The sequence below is a fragment of the Motacilla alba genome, chromosome 4A, assembly GCF_015832195.1.
Source record: "Motacilla alba alba isolate MOTALB_02 chromosome 4A, Motacilla_alba_V1.0_pri, whole genome shotgun sequence".
Taxonomy (NCBI): Eukaryota; Metazoa; Chordata; class Aves; order Passeriformes; family Motacillidae; genus Motacilla; species Motacilla alba.
In genome coordinates, this window is record NC_052045.1 from 3,111,530 (window position 1) to 3,128,797 (window position 17,268).

At 40.0% G+C, this 17,268-nt stretch overlaps 1 long non-coding RNA gene across 2 annotated transcripts in view; it reads left to right on the plus strand.

Moving 5' to 3' along the window:
* Nucleotides 1–17,268, plus strand: part of LOC119695173 — a 138,457-nt gene that overhangs the window by 94,081 nt on the left and 27,108 nt on the right. For both annotated transcript variants that reach the window (XR_005255076.1, XR_005255075.1), the window contains exon 3: nucleotides 3,941–4,138. This is a non-coding gene — a long non-coding RNA (uncharacterized LOC119695173). The remainder of the gene's footprint in view (nucleotides 1–3,940; nucleotides 4,139–17,268) is intronic.

The window sequence follows — 17,268 nt, forward strand, 5'->3', positions numbered from 1 at the left end:
CCCTAAACAAGATCATTCTTTCCTTCTTGCCCCATTAATTTTACTCTGGGTTCTTGGGCGCTCAGTAGACAAATGGCAGCCTGATGCTACTTGTTTATTTATTAAAAGAAAATAAGGCAAAACATTAAAATATTATGGGACAAATTCAGTTACATGCTCTTGGTGTCAAAAAACAAAACTTCTTTTCAGGGGCTGGCCAATTCTGAGAGCAGGTCAAGCAATGCATTAATTTTGTTATATGAAATTAGGTATAATTAATGATTGCTAATGCTTTTAAAATATGCCAAAATGTGGAGGGCTCAGAAGGAATGGTTATGCAACTGAGTGCTTCTGTAATAATAATTCAAGGGGGAAGAAACCCTAAAACACATTGCTCTGAAGAGCTTTTAGGCCTATCTGAGGGAAAAAGGAGTTTGTGCATGGCTTTTGGGAAAGGCACATGGCTGAATGTTAAAAAGGTTTGTACCAACTACTCAGTGTCTTTATTTAATCCCTTTGAGCAGTTAGGAAAGATAAAAGTAGTGACAAGAAGTATTTTAATTACTCTCTAAGAAACCATAGGGCTTCCCACTGTTCTTGAGCCAAAGAGGAAGCCCTTTAATACAAAGTGCACAAAGCAGTTTGAAGTCCCATTTTTTTTTTTTAGGCTACATTGTTCCATTCATTTCCATAAAAATGAATTAAATGTAATTAAAAATCTTGCAGCAGTTTAAGTAAACAAGTAAAGTAAAATGAAAGTAAAATTCTTCTTGGCTTCAGTTTGATTCAGTTTTCTGCTGAGGAGAGATGTCCTTTCCTTGAGATAAGATCCACGGTGGAAATGCAGAATGTGAAATTCTGAAGGTCAGCTTTGAATCACACGAACTTGAGCTTAAAAAGGCAGCCCCAGTTCTAAGACACTGATTTGTATTAATTCTGCTTTTTAAAATGCATGAATCCTGTGTGTTAGAAGCAGGAGATCAGACAGGGAATGCTTTTGTTTTCCATGGTTGTATCTTTCAATTTTTATGGTGTCTGGACCAGTAGGTCGCTCTGCTTGGAACCAAGGATGAGAGGGAAGGCACAAAGTGTCACCACAGGGAGTGTTTACTTGATTCTCCCATTTTATTTTTGGTGCACAGCATGTTATGTTCTTCTTGTCTGAAAATGTGTGTGCATATATTTATATTTATGTGGGTTCATATAGATAGAGGTTTATATAAATATGAGCAAATATATATATATATATATAATATTATATTAAATATCTAATATTTAGAGGGCATTACAGTGCATTGTGCTTTAGCCAGTGGGTGGCAATTTTCTGCCTGTTTTTTCTGACTTTGGAATATTCCTGGCCTCATTGTGTTCACAGGGGGCAAAATGCTGTTGTGAGGGAATGTGCTTTTTTGGGGTTTTTTTTTGGTATGCCTACAGTTTTCATTACGGCTCAGAAGCACTCAACTTGTGCAAGAGTTGCATTGTAAAGTTAGGCTCATGAAAGAGGAATTCTGTTTGGTTCCGGGCTGATGGCTTGTTAGAAGAGCAGAAGGATGGTGGGTGCTGTGTTGACTCTGATTCAGATCCTCACAAACAGCCTGGACTGTGGCCAGAGCTGCTCTGGACCGTGAGCCATGGAAGCATTTCCACAAATACTGAGGAACTGCCATTTCTTTTTTTCTGTCTCTTGCATGCTCCGTGCCTCTGTTTCCTCAGAGTCTTCCAGCATTCAATGCAGGACCTGAATTCTGACTTTTTTACATAAATTAGCCTTTGAAATGTCTTTAGATGATGCAATGAAGGTTTCCACATAAAATACAAATTTCAATTTTCCTCCCCCCCATAATTGTCTGTAATTCCTGGTATGAGCCTCTTTGGTAACTGAGGGTTGATGAACCTTGCTTTACATTAGGTCCTGTCTGGGGATAATTAGTTCTAAACTATGGAGTTATGAATCAGATATAATAAAGTGGTCAGGACTTGGAAAAGCCTGATTGTGAAAAGATGGACATGTTTGAATACACACACAGAGTGCCTTTTGCTATGTATATATGTATTTATCTATATCTATATATCTATGTCTATATGTCTATATATCTATATCTATTTTTATATATCTATATCTATATATCTGGATATTTATATATCTATCTATCTATATATCATCTATATATCTATATATCTATATATCTGTATATCTATATATCTATATATCTGTACCCCTATATATCTATATATATGTGTGTATACACACAGAGTACTCCAAGAATCAGGGGAAATATCAGCAATGAGAAATCCTGCCTTTTTTCCCGGTGGTTTGGTGGTTCACAAACAGATGTTCTCCACTGAAGGAAGCACACGGGGCTGTCAAGTGATTCTTTCTGACTACCAGCATTGCCCATGTCTTGCTTAGATTCACCAGCAAGACCCTGGACTGGCTGGTGGTGCCTCACATGGTGTGAAAGATAAATAGAACCGACTGCTCCCTCCATATGCTTGGGATTTGACTTCAAGAAATCCCTCAAGTACAAACAGAATTTCTGTAGGACAGAGCAGCAGCGCAAACCTGAAAGAGGACATCTATAAAATAGACTCCTGTGTCCCCCGAAATGCTTTCTGTGAATAAATGGCTTATTTTTTCAGACAGGTGCTCAGGTTCCTTTTGCCAAAGCCTGAAAGCAGATGTGAGTTGTGTGACCTCTGGCTGCAGCTGATTCATTAACATCTTTATCTGCTAATCTGGGACTGGAAGGGGTGCAGGGGGTAGGCAGAAGAATCCATTGTTCCATGTGATTCTTGCCTTTGTCACTGGAAGGAAATTTAACTCCGTTTAATAACTGGCAAGTCCAGATGCATCAGAAAAGAGATTCTTAAAACTTATATTCTTTTTTGTTAATTGTACACAGTTGATCTACTTCCCAATATATTTCTGTGCCGTAGTGTTCTGTGTATTACTAATATTGCATAAAATGCAAATTATTTGACTGCCCAGTAGCTGCAGGAGAACAGGAGTTTACTAAGAACTATAAAATGAGACAAGAAAAAAATTATATTGATATTTCAGTGTGCAGTTTAATTGTAGTGGATCTTTTACCAGGTCAAAGAATGGTGGGTAAATTGATTATGTCTCCAAAAGTTTGCTTTTAAAGGAAAATGCCTTTTGAATAGGAAAATGATAAAGTTCAACCACAAAAACACCTTTGGCATCAGCAAACCCCATCTGGAATGTTCACCAGCAAAGGGAATTTGAAACGTTCCTGTTCCAGTTGGTGAATGTACTGCTTTGTTTCATTAGTGATTCAAAAGTTCATTTAGTGAATCAAAAGCTAAGCTGTAGAGTATCAGGGAAATATTTGGTTTATTTTGGTGTTTTGTTTTGGTTTGGGGTTTTTTTAAGTTTTTTTTTCTGTTTTTTTTTTCCTAAACAGACTTCTCAATCTGTCATGGTGATTTCTTTTCTATGGACTTCTTCAGTTATTTTTTATTATAAAATAGCTTTGGAAATGTTTGTGTCAACTGTAGAACTGAAACATTTTGCCTCAGACATTCTCACCAACTTTCATAAATGTTAATTTTCTTCTCTGATCTTTTAGTGTGGGAAATAAAGCAAACGTTTTTTGGTTTTCTTTCCTCTCCTCTTTATTCTTTTTATTTTCTTCTAAAGGGGAGGGATCATAGATTATTAATGAAGCTAAAGGGAAACAGACCCTTTAAACCTTTGTTTCCTATTTGATCTTCTAACATATATCACAACACTTTTCAATCACCGTCTGATTGTAATTCTTCTGAAAGTCTCAGTGTAACCCAAAAATCAATATTAACAGATGTTGTTTGTTTAAGTCTGAAAATGTTCCAGAAAAATGCTCGTCAAATGCATCCCATCCATGGTTTCAGAAAGTTTCAGATTCTCACAATCAATATCAGCAGATGTTCACTACTTTTATTTTATTTTTTTCCCAAGGCATTGCAGAAGTGCTTCTTCCAGCATAATTTGGAAGGAAAGTGGAAAGCAGGGGTCTGTGACAGCTTTCAGTGCTGCCAGAGCCAGAGCTTGTCCTGTCAGCTCCTGGAGGAGCAGAGTTGTCTTCATCTGCTGCCATCGGAGACCAAGAACTAAAGAGGAAATCTCGGTTTTAATTCGCGCTCCGTGAAAAATCGGGTAAATCAATCCGTAATGTCCGCACGTGTTAATTCTATATCAGGGCTGGATTAGCTTTTCTTGCATTAATGCAGACGGGAAATATTCCAGAGATGGAGAGGAGACTCCCTTCCGTGGGTTTTGGATGTTGTGCGGGTTCGAGTTTGTTTCCCCGCCGTGAAATTTATAATTTCTGCATATTGCAAGGCCTCTGCTTGAAAGAGGGGCTGTGAGTGAAGCAGAGGGGTGGGAGGTTACTGAGAAGAGTATTTAAAGTACAAACTTGGCTGTTGAACAGTAGGAGCACCAGGATCAGCTGAGAGCTGGCTTTTCTTTTTCCATGTTTAGAAAAAAGATATTTATTAAAATATACTAATATTAAAAGTATTAATACATTCTTGTTTATTAAAAATACATTTATTAAGACTCTGCTGCTGAAAAGCAACAGGAATTGATAAATTTTCCAGAAATTTGAGCCCTTGTCACAGTTCTTACAGTCACCTCTGCTTTGAGCCACTCCTCCATTTTGCAGTGCTGCTCCGCTCCTAGGATAAATAGGTTTAATTCCCACTGCCAGCTGCCAGGGACTACTGCCTTTGCCAGTAAATGGGTACCAGCAATAGCTGAGTGCAGAGCTGTTGGAATTGAGAAGGGAAAGTTTAAAATTAGCAGATATGATGAATGCTAACATATCATAAGTAATTTCTACCCAGCTTCATCAAGGACACAGCTGCTGGAGTGTGTGACACCAGAGAGAAAGTCAAGCAATGTTTACTTGGTGGAATGAAATATAGCAGGAGTTTGCAGATTACATTAACTGAAATAATGTTGCATGAATACTTCTTTTTAGGGATTGTGAAATAATCAGGAAGAAATGGAATAAGTATTTCACAGATAAACACTCTGGGTGACAAGTAGTGAAAAGATGATTTTCTTTAAAACTGTGGAAAAGGAGAGGAAATGTTTTGGTAAAGGCCAGGTTGTTTAGAGAATTGATTTATTAGGACTTTACGTACAGACAATTCATAATTTATAAGAAGTAAATTTATTTTTTTGAAGAGTTTCTCTAAAAATTATTTTTCCTGTTTTCACAATCAGCTGAAATAATCAGATAGGAGTGCAGATAGCAGGAAGAATTACATCTGTGACTCTTCAGATTTTCTTGCAAAATAGTAAAACAAACTCTCATATTTTGAATTTCACAGATTTTAATAGTTTTTTTCCCAGACTATGGAATGGCTCGGGGGCAAGAGGAAGATGTTTTATAATGACAAATCTACCTTTATTTCAAAGAAAGAGTCAATTTTAGAGGACAAAGAAGAAATTTTTAGGAGGGTTTTTAATATAAAATAGTTCTGGAGCCTCTCAAATCCATCTGCCTGGGTGTGTTAATGGCAACATTTGTTCTGCCTTGGGAGAATCCTTCTAGGCATGGAGGAGAGGTCAGAAGGGGTTTTGTGTCAGGCTGGGCCTCCACTCCATGGCGAGCTACAAAGTTACAGATTTTACTGAAGAGAATAATTTTACTTTCCACGTGGATCTGCCAATATATTGAATTAATTAACATTAAAACTGTGGACAGTTCTATGATCTTGCCAAGGAGTTTGCCCTTGAAATGGAAGAGGTTGAAAGATTATGGTTAGGATTAAACAGTCAGAAATGGATTGTGGAAAAACATGATGAGCTCTTGGATGAAATAATTAGTTCTAGAGGTTCATTAATGTAAAAATGAAATACCCAAATGCAGTGGGGATGGAAGGCTGGGCTGACTTTAGCACTTGTATAACTTGAGTTCTCTACTGTGACCATTTTCTAGTGACTGGCATTGGGCAGATGATGAAAACTGTTTTCACCAGTGGACATTTCGATGGTGGCATGAGGGAGGCCTGTGGAGTTCCTGCTGAGCAGAGGCTCTGAGGAATCCTGAGAACAGGCAAGGGAAGTTTTGTAGGCTGTGAAATTCCAGAGGCACAGCACATAAATGGTGCAGCCCTGCTGCATCCCCTGAGAGCAGGGTCCTGCTCCATGGGGAGGATCAGCTGGGGCTGATGGGCCTTGCACTGAGAGCTGAAGAAGTAAAAAAAAATTGGAGAATTTTGGAAGTGAGAAAAGGCAGATGTCTAAACAGCAGCAGAGACTAATGAATTTAATAATAGTCTAAGGAATTCAGGCTGCTGCTTATTACTCTTCAATTAACTACATTAGGGAGAAGGGTAGATCTTTGAAAAGTTATTAAAGAGTAAAAATAAGCCTCAATCTCTTTTTCTTTTCATGTGGTTGCTGCTGAATAGCTCAACTCACAGACCAGCTGCTGGGCAAAATAAGGAACCCTTTTCTCGAAGACCTTTTCCAATAGGCAAATGATAGAAAACTATTGATCCAAAATGTTCTACTGCTCTTTCAGATATTTATTTGAAACCTTGAAATGCTTCTTCATGTATATTTATTATTTTATTTGATTTATTCAGGCAGGAAATTTTGTTTATTCAAATTTGCCTTTAGAAAGGGGAAATAGAAGTTCAAGCAGCTTTGTGAAATCAGCAACTACTCTGCGTGTGACTCTATTTCTGCTTTTTCAGAGGAGGAATCTTGATCTTGTATACTGAAAAGACTTTTCAGATAGCCTGTCAGAATTCAGTGTTCTTTTCCTGTCTTTTCCCCCCAGGACATTGCTCCTCCTCGAGGTTTGTACATATGTTCAGATGGGGGGATATTTTCAGCGTGATGCCACAGCTGTGTTGCCACAGTTGCTCTGAACCACAGTTTGCTGAGGTTGTCAGCTTCCAATCATTCATTTAAACTCTCTATTCATCTCTGCCACAGGTCTCAAAATGAGCTCTACAGAGAATTTCACTTTTTTTTTTTTTTGGCTGTCTAATAGGAATGATAGAAAAATGCACATGGATGAAGTGACCATGTATTTTAAGTGTGATTCATTACAGGCTCCTGCCCAAAAAGACTTCTCACTTGAACCAGCATCTCCTTTCCTCTCAGCTGCTGCAGCTGAAACTGTGGAGGGGGGGATGTAAATTCAAGGCAAGCTTCTTATTTAGCATTTCTGCCTTGCCAAATGCATCAGAGACAGGAAATCACTCAGCTTGCCAAAATTTATCATACTGTGTCTCCAAAAGTGAAAACAGGTTTTTCAGACAGCAAAGCAAGTGCTGTGTTTTGCCACAGATAATATTTTGAAAGTTGGTACAAGGTATCTTTGTAGCACAGATATATTTTCTTTTCCAAACTGATTGCAGACTTCAAAGGACTGAGCTTTTTGAGATCCTCTTAAAACTAATTAATCAACTTTGCAAACTGCGTGTCTTCCTTTCAAGTAGAACCCACAATCCCTCTACCTTGGGGAATAATTTTCTTGTTTTCCTAGCATTTTCCAAATCTAATTATTGTACCTCTAAATAGGAGATTTGTTATTACACAATGTGATTAATTAGATAATGTTATTTCTTTATCAGGTGAGAAATCACCACAGGATTGATGATAAGCTTATGAAATCAACAAAGACTATATAAGGCAAAATGCAATTACTTCTCAATTAAAAATCCATTTGACATATTTGAGAGATTAATAAACAAATTGGATTTGTTTCTACACAAAAATGATTGGATTTAAAAAAAAAAATGAATCATGTTTGATGCACCTCATCTGATCTAAAGCATAAGCTAAAGCAAAAGTATAAACTCAGTCAGCTAGAGGTAGCAGAGACTTAATTTTTCAAACATGATCTCTAAAATGGCTGAATTTTAAGTCAATATGTCACCTGGATGCTGCTACATTCATCAATTCGCCACTTAATCACATTTAAGGTCTTTGTTTGAAGTAGGGTACTGCATTCTTTCTCCCATAATCTCAAAAAAAAAATGCCCAAAATGCAAACAGTCCCTAATTAAAAGTTGAAATAAGATTATTTTCAAAGTTTTAACTCCTAATGCAAGTTTCGGAATCCTGACTGAGCAGCATCTGCTCTTCATTCCTAAATCCTAATTTTGTCTTCAAATGGAGAAAATCTTGATGTCCCTGCATATTTCTTTCTTCAAGCGTTCAGGCTTTCCCACAGGGACCTGCTTGTGCTTTGCATCTGTTCCTAAAGTCCCACATTACCTCCCTTCCTTCCTTCAAAGGTGGGTGACAGGAATCCTACAGGAGTGGAGTGGAAATGATCTGTGCATCAGCATGGCAGGAGAATCTCTCCAATAAGCAGAATTTAACTTTTTTTTGGGCAAAAGTGAATGTTACCTAAATTTTAAAATGTATTGACTGACCTTGAGATTAAAAAAAATAAAATCCTACTTGAGTCATCCAGCTGCCAGGATCTGACATCAGAAAGTATTTTGGTTCATTTGAGGGTTTTGTATAGGATGAGAGCTACATATTTTCCCTGTCTGCCCACAGCTAATATTCCTATTGCTCATAGCATGCCCAGTGCTGTGTCATATTTCTTCCCTCTATTGTACAATGAGTGTTTGGATTTGATCCTGCATTCCACTTGGAACTTATTTCTCTGGAAGTGACAGAAAGCCTGGGACTCTGATTGCTGCTGCAGGTTTCCTTGGCTGTTTGATCAATGCCAACGTGTGGGAATGCTCTGGGAGTTGGTTTCATTTCAGTTTACTAAAGGCCTAATACAAAACCTGTGGAGGCAACAGAAAAGCTTTTGTCTTTGGATTGGGCCCTAAAGAATTGCCAATATCTGCTGGAAAACCACGTTGTACTTTACAAATGAAAAGATCAGTCACGATCTCTAACAGACTGCAGCAACACCACAATTAAAATAAGATAACTTGGTATTTTCTATCATTAAAAATGAGATTTTTTTTCCCTTTGAAAATTCATAAGATAATGCAGACTAATGCAAACTTTATATAAACTAATAACTTTTTTTTTTGGTAGTCTGAATGGTGTGAAGCTCTGGATTTTTGCTCCTCCAGCCTCAGCAAATGAATACCTCGAGGGACAGAAATTTCATATACTTCTTTTCCCCCAAGGTTATCCATTCTGCTGACTGCATGGCAGCCTCTCTAAACCATCCTATCAATTGCTCAAGTGCGAATGCTTTGTAATATGTTTTATATCTGGAAGGTTGAAGTTTTTTTTCTCCTACTGGGAGTTTCTTATTTCCATTAGACAGTCTGAGTTTCTTTTTTTTTTTTTCTCCTCCTCCTAGGAATTCCTAAAAAATTATCTTGTTGTACAAATAGTTTGGCAGCTGAAACTTTGCAGTTACTTGTGTAGAATTTACTTTCCTCAGTAAAACAGCAGAAGTACCCTTCAATTTGAATTACCTTCCACATCAGTAATGCCGGACTACAAGTCTTTTGCTGTAGTAAATATCTTACTCAAATATGTATTTTAAACTATTATCTCCTCTAAAGGCTTTGGTCTTTTAAACATGTTCACTTATTTATATTAGTTATGCACTGTTATGCTGTTTAAACCTCTTCTTGGGCAGCAGCAGTCTAAGACTGGAGAAAATTGTCTGTAATTTACAGGTCCTGCCTTATAATTGCACAAAAGCAGACCTGGGAAACCTGGTTTATTCTGATTTATACACACCAGAACGAGGGCTCTTGGTCTGCCTGAGGACACAGTTCTGCAGGTGCAATGCAAAGAGCAGTGAGAACATGAATTAATGAGGCATCAGACAGACTCGTCCAGCCAGCAGGACCCGCTTGATTCACTCTTGTCACTTTGGCAGGGATTCAGTCCTGCTCAAACACTTTACAGCCCTGGAATCCCAGAAGCTGCAGAAGCTCTCATTTCTGCTTTCTGGCTGTGTTTGTGGTGCTCAGAAGAGCCCAGGCAGGTTGATGCCCAGGCAGGGTTATCGATCAGAGATGATGTGCAGCCCTGCAGGTTTCCCAGCTGGAAATGGTTCCAGGCTGGGTGTGCTTGGCCTGGGCTCCCCCTCCTCACAGGGCACCCTTTGGGGCTGCTGGTGTAGGAAGGAGAACGAGCTCAGGGAATTTTGCCTCTGCCTCAGACAGAGCCTTTTTTTGCCTTTGTTTGTCCGTGTGATGATGGGAAGGAGAAGGAAGGTAGGAATGGCTGTAACGTTTAATTCACTTTTTGGGACTTGTTTGCCTCTGAGATTTGAGTGACCCCAGGGGCTTATCTGTGGGCATTAATTAAGGAGGAATTCTCCACTCTATTTGCCCAGAGTGCTCAGTGCCTGCTCAGAGAGATGAGCACAGGAGCAAGGGGGTGCCAGTGCCTGGAGCCACCCAGCCTCGCCCAGGTGCCCCTGTGTGACTGGGAGAGAGGAGAGGCTGTGGCACAGCACTGGAGATGTTCTTCCTGCCCCCAGATGTTATTCCTGCCCCCAGATGTTCTTCCTGCTCCCAAATGTTTTCCCTGCCCCAGCAATGACCCAGGTGCTTATTGCAAAGGTGAAGGTTTGTGCATGGATTGTTGGCTTGGATCAAAGCTGCTCTGATGAAGGGCTCATTACTGAAACTGGGCAAGCCCCCCTCCTAAGCTCCCTCTTTTGATATTGCCAAATGGAGATCAGACTGAAATGTGGGGTGTTTTAAAGACTGGAAAGAATGTGCTTCACTTATTGACTAAAGGAAAATTATTTGTGACTTTACATGAAGAAAAAAAAAGGGTGTTGTGACTTTCACTGACTCTTCTTCAACTTACCAGCCCCAAAAATCAGTTTAAATTAACATAACCATCCACTAGCAGTGCCTCTCTTTCAGCACTTTGTCTGGCAGTGGCCACTTCTTCGTATTTGAGAATAAATATACTGTATAACACAAAAGATTCTCTTATGGGAATCTCCTGCAGTCAGCGACTGATGGTTTACTTCTTTTGGCAGGAGTTTATATCAGTTTCCACATTTGTAGTTCATTCCATTATGATTTTCTATCCCATTTGAACACACATGTACTTTTATTTCCAGCTGGTCTTCCACAGGCTCATATTGCAATTAGTTCCACAGGAAAACTGATGTAAGATGGAAAGAAAAAAAAATCATTTGTTCTATATTTAAATCAGTCTTTTACTATCTTCTTAGCCTTGCAACCAGAAAAAAAAAATAGAAGTACCTGAATTTCCTCTTTAGTATCTTTTTCATTTCCATGACACTGTGATCTGTTCTACACCAAAGGTATTGTGGAGAGCATCCTCTCTGCTTTTCACATATTTGGAGGTGGTTTTTTTTTCGTATTACTTGTACTTTTTAAAAGCTGTGTAATTTAGAATTAGATGTGAGACATAAGAAAGTTGCTTTCCATGGAGCAACAGCCAAATGTTTCCTTTCACTGGTGTGATTGAGAGCAGAAGACACAATGCCTGAAACACAAATAAGCTTTTTAGTTTGCTTTCATGAAGAAAGCAGATGTTAATTTTAGCAAAGAGGACTATTAGTTTCATATTTAGTGCTGGAGAAAATATTGTGGTTTTTAAGGACAGTACCATTTGTAAAGAATGAAAATGTGCACACTGGAGAGATTAAATCCACTCATTTATAACTTCTGCCACATTAAAGGAGCTGAATATAAATTGATTGGATTAAGCAAATATAACGTTACATTCTTTTCAAATATGTTATGTATATGTAATTAAAACCAGATTTTATGCATTTACAGTGTTTGCAAAATATAGATTTGATTTAAACACTTTTGCATTCAGAATGGTGCACATGCTGCAATGAGTGTCTTGAGGGGAAAAGTCTGAGTGCTGAGACTGAGTATATATTTTAATATAAAGTGAGATGCACATTGGGTCTGAAGTGAGATCTGTGCTTGCAGATGAGGAGAGCTATTCATCCCAGGAATATTAATCCCAAACACACCTTGCTCAGGTTTATCTGACCTCGCCAGTTCTTGTGCCCAGTTGCTGAAACCCCTCCTTTGCCTCTCCCAAATGTGGATAAAGCCAGCAAAGGCCTTATCTGGGCTCCAGCTGGCACAGCTCACCCTGAGAGCTTCTGCTGATCTGCCTGAGGAACTGAAATCATATTTTAAATGCTATCAAAAGACTCTCAGGAGTGTACAGGGATTTAAGAGCAAACCGTTTGGCCATGAGGGAAGAGGGATGCAGATGCCTAGCTGGAGCTTTTCAGGGAGCTAGCAGGTTAGGTTCAGTTAGTTCTGTGGGAAGAGATGGAGAACTTGGCAGCAAATCTGTTTTTTCCATGGCATATGAAGGGAATGCCAGCATTCAGCAAGAACACATTGGTGTGAAGATGCTGATTTTTCTGATGCATGGAGAACATGGGATTTTTAATGAGTATTTGGTGGTTAGGGGAAAAAAAATCCAAAGAAATGCATCAGAAACTCCTCAGACAAACAACCCCATGCTGCTGTTGTTTTTGCAGTGCCTGACAGAGGGGTGGTACATTTGTTTTTATGTTTTTTCCTCAGGACCATACTGTTTTGCCATGTTGCTGAGGACTTGTGCAGTCATAAACCATCTGCAAGGTTGCCTGAGATCAGCCCCTTGTGAAAGCCAGGTAGCACAGCAGGAAAATTATCACGTTGCTCTGGGGCCCTCAGAAGTCTCAATCCCTGAGCTTCTTGAGGGCAAAGCTCCTTAATGAAATCACAATATTTGGATGGCACAGTCCCCAGGATATGTAAACACGCTGCCTAAACAGCTGTTAAATAATTGCCAATGTTTATTCGGGCTCTCAATCAGGGAGAGGTGGATTTTAACACACTTTATGGTGCAAGGCTCCGTAAAGAACAACGCTAATCCTTCTGATATGGAAGTATTTCAGAGCTGCGGTGCTCTGGTTTTGAAGTCACTGCTTTGCTCTGTGCTGGGACAGCGATTTCCACCCATTTTCACCCTGCTTTGTTCAGAACCTTTGCTCTAATGCTGGGTTTAGATGATGATTAGGTTTATTCAGAGAAGTGGGTGACAGTGCTCCAGGGATTCCAGGACGAGGGAAGAGATGAGAATCTTGACTCCATATTTCAGAAGGCTGATTTATTGTATTATGATATATATTATATTAAAAATGCTATACAAAAACTATACTGAAAGAATAGAGAGAAAGGATTCATCAGAAGGCTGGACAGGAATAGAATGGAATGATAACAAAAGCTCGTGACTCTCAGAGAGTCGACCCAGCTGCATCCTTGATTGGTCATTAATTAGAAACAACCAGCATGGACCAATCAAAGAAACCCCTGTTGCGTTCCACAGCAGCAGATAATTATTGCTTTTCTTTTCCTCTGACGCTTCTCAGGAGAAAAAAAATCCTGGGATTTTCATAAAATATCATGGCGACAGAAATGTGAACTTCCGACAGACGGCACGCTCAAACCTGAAGTCCCAGCACAGTGATCTCCAAACAAGGCTTGCTTGAACCAGTTTGTGTCCACAATTCCATGCAAGAGTTTGCACTTGTTCAAGTGCCATGCCCCAGCGTGGAGTGTGAATATTTGCTGTAATACATCTGTACAGTTGTATGCTGCTGGATGCCTAAGGTTAGACTGGATGCTCCACACAGAGCATAATTTATTTTCAGACAGAAAAGTGTTCCAAGTGGCAGAGCATGAAGTTAGGAGCAATGTGTGAATCCACTAAAAGAAAAGCAGCTTTTAGGTAAGAATTGTGTGTTTATATCTCTTCAGTTTTGCACCTTTTATTCAGGATTTGTAAAGTGAAAATAAGGAGGGGAAAAAACCCCAACACATTCCTGCATCTTATGAGTACTTCATTTTTAAGTGGAAGATCTAATTTTCACAGTAATATCACTTATATAATCACTACTTATCCCGAAGCTTTGCACTGGTATAAGGTTTACTTTAAAGGTTTACTTTTACTTTATGCTTTGAGGAGCACGTGAAGTTTTCATTAGGAGCTTTATAGGAACACAGGAAGTCAAGACCATGCTTTCATTCTTAAGATCCAAAAGGGTAAATAGAATATGAAAACTGTTCCTGGATATATGGTCTAAATGTATGCAGTGTGATTGCTCTTTTCTAAATATTAACTGTCTGCCTTGGTGCTTTGCTCTGTGGCGTGGTGACAGCAGGAGAGCTGATGTGATATAAATGATGCCAATCTCTGCTCTGTTGGCATGAGCATCTGTCTCCTTGGCAGACTCCAGAGGCAGCTCCTGGCAGCTTTGGAGTTGCCTCTAGGTCTATCATATGGTTAAGCTTCTGACTTTTCCTCTTTAGCTAAAGTCCACTCCATCTGGAACCTATTTAATTCTCTTTCACCTTTGATTCTGGAGGAACGCTGATGGAAACACTGAGAATTCTGGACAGAGGACTCTGGAATTGTTTAGGTGTTTGTGGATGTTACACTTCTGCTGGGATATGAACCAAGTTCTCAGTGTTGCACACCAGAACTGAAATCTGAAAGTGGAAGGACCCAAAATCAGTGTTTCATGGAAAACTATCAAGGAAATTACAATACAGTTTCTTCTTTTATTTTGTCTGGCGGTTTTGTTGGGTTTTTTATGGCCAGCTCAGGTCTGCTCTAGTGGTGTCCCACCTCTCAGTGCTGCCTGGGCTCCTGGGAACAGTCTGACCTACCTGGACAGCCTCGAGGAGTGGGAGAAAGGGAAAAACCAGCAGCAGGTCAGAGAGAGTTGTGGGTTTAGCCAGGTGGGTGCCACAGATCAAAGCAGAAAGCAGCCCAAAGATTCATCCAACTTTGCAAATGGTTTGATTCAACCATGGGCACTCAACCTTTAAAGTTCTAGTGTAGATCAGGGCCACATTGCATTACATCCCAAAAAAGTGAATTAATCTCCTCCTTCCTGCTTCTTGGACCAGTTTCTTCGGTCTGAAGACCAAGTATGAATTGTTTTCCCTTACAGCTGTAGTGGGATCTGGCTTTCTTAGAGACATAAACCAAACAAAGTTTTCCAGAGAGATGAAGAAACTGTCAAAACAAAGTGGTCATGAATTCTTTATGAAATCCTTTCTTTCATGCTGCTATATTGCCATTTAAACCATCTTGTTCCCTCACAATCTCATGCCAACATCACTGTCTAGCAAGTGAAAAGGGAAAGGGTCGTCACCAGTGGAGTGTTTCAGGCTCAGAGCTCCTGAAATACCCCACCTTTGGTCAGAAGTGCAAAACCAACAAGAAGAACAAAGTCATGTGCATTGGAAAAAACAGAGCCAGTGGAGGAGGGGAGCAAACAGCTCCTGTGCAGCAAAAGCAGACAGCTTGTTCACTCCTCCTCTGGATCCCAGCACGCTTCTCAGGGTCTCTGTGACATCTGGCTCACTTGCTTCAGTTTCTCTTGCCTCTTTCTCTCCCACCAGGAGAAGGCTGTACATGCTGCTCCGTCCTGCCATGCCAATTACAGCAAGGGGATAATGACACTGACTCCATTCCAGGGCTGGCTAGGCTGAGAGCCCATTAGACAGATGGGCAAAACATGGGAAAGTCTTGACTGTAACTTTGAGAACTGGCATCTGAAAAGCCAGAAACTTAATTTTGCTTCTTGCCTAGTATAGCATTGACTTTCACATTGTTTTCACATTGGTGGACTTAGATCTCAACCAAAATTCCAGTTGCTACCTCTTTTTCTGACTTGTCTAATGTGTCCCATCTCCTCTGTCTGTGAGGATGACTTATGGGAACAAAGGGAAAAACATTCTTGGGAGCTACTGTGCTGATGATCCTTATCTGAAGTTCCACATTGTCTCTTCCTGGGCACACACAGTGCATTTGAATGCTCTGACATCAATTTTCTCAGCACAGCTCGAGCCTCACTGGATGCTCTTGGCCTCTGAGCATCATTCAGATTGGTCCAAGCAATCCCTGAACCTGACATCAATTTGTCTGCCAAAGGCACCAATTTAATAAATAATGTTATCCACCAGGTAATATTCCTTTAATATTCATATCCTGCTTCACTCTGCATTTTTAGGTCTGGTTTGAGCAGTCACTTGCAAAGACAGCAAGCTTGGGAAGCTCCTTTTGAAGAGAGCAGTGCTGGGTGCCAGGCTGTCACACCGTGTGCTGTTTGCCCTCCTCTGCTGCATATCAGGGAGGTGAGATGCTTCTGAGGCTTCTGAGAGGGAGATGGCTGAGGAGAGACACTAATTTGGGGGTTGTGATTTGACAGACAAAAATAGATACAAGACAAAGAATGTTGTCACAGGTATAAAAATGAGCAAGGAATCAAACTGGTCAGGAACAGAGACACAGGTGACTCACTGGGAAATCAAGGAATCCAGTGAAGATGGGTTACTTTTGACTCTTCCCTTGCTTTACTTTGTGGCTTTCAAACCATCCTGATTCCTCCTCTAATTCAGTTCTGACCATCTTGATACTTGGAATTGAAAAACTTTTTCTTACACTAAACTGGGTATAGCGTCTTATTTACTTGTTAATGTAGCTGCCAGATTATATAACTGCCAGATCATGCAGCTCCTCCACAAATTCCCAAGAGAAACAGGATTAGCTGAGGGTATAAATACTTCACAAGTCACTGTCTTTGCAGACCACGAGTAGCAAAGGCACAACAGGAAACTTAATCCACAGCCTTTAGTCTCTGCATTGGCTTGTGTTTCAAACTGAGAAAGAGAAGGTTTAGATTAGATTTAGGGAAAAAAATCCTTCCCTGTGAGGGTGGTGAGGCCCTGGCACAGGTGCCCAGGGAAGCTGTGGGTGCCCCTGGATCCCTGGCAGTGCCCAAGGCCAGGCTGGATGGAGCTCTGATCAGCCTGGAGTGGGGGAAGGTGTCCCTGCCCATGGCAGGGGGGTGGAATGAGATGGGCTCTCAGGTGCCTTCAAACACAAACCATCCTGTGGTTGTGTGACTGAGAAGGGCTTAGAGAATTAGAAGATCTGTAAAGCTATCATCTAAATGATCTACTACTTGGGAGATTATTGTAAGATCAGAGGACACACTTTTACAAAGAGATGCAGGAGTACCCATGAAAACACAAAGCCTGCTTATATAAAACAGATATTTAAGGAGAGAAAAATATCTCAAGGAACCTAACAAATATTGTTAGAATACTGATGCCTCTTGTATTCTCATCCTGGGAATCCTTTGGTGCAGCTCTGTCACTTTTCTCTTGATGGATGTATTTTGTTAAAGGCATCTTGTGGTAATAGATGCTGGGAGTGCAGCCTGCTGCACAATACCAAGAGCCATCTCAGAATAATAGAACGTTTAGAGTTTGAATCCATCTGTCACAAGAAAAGACTAC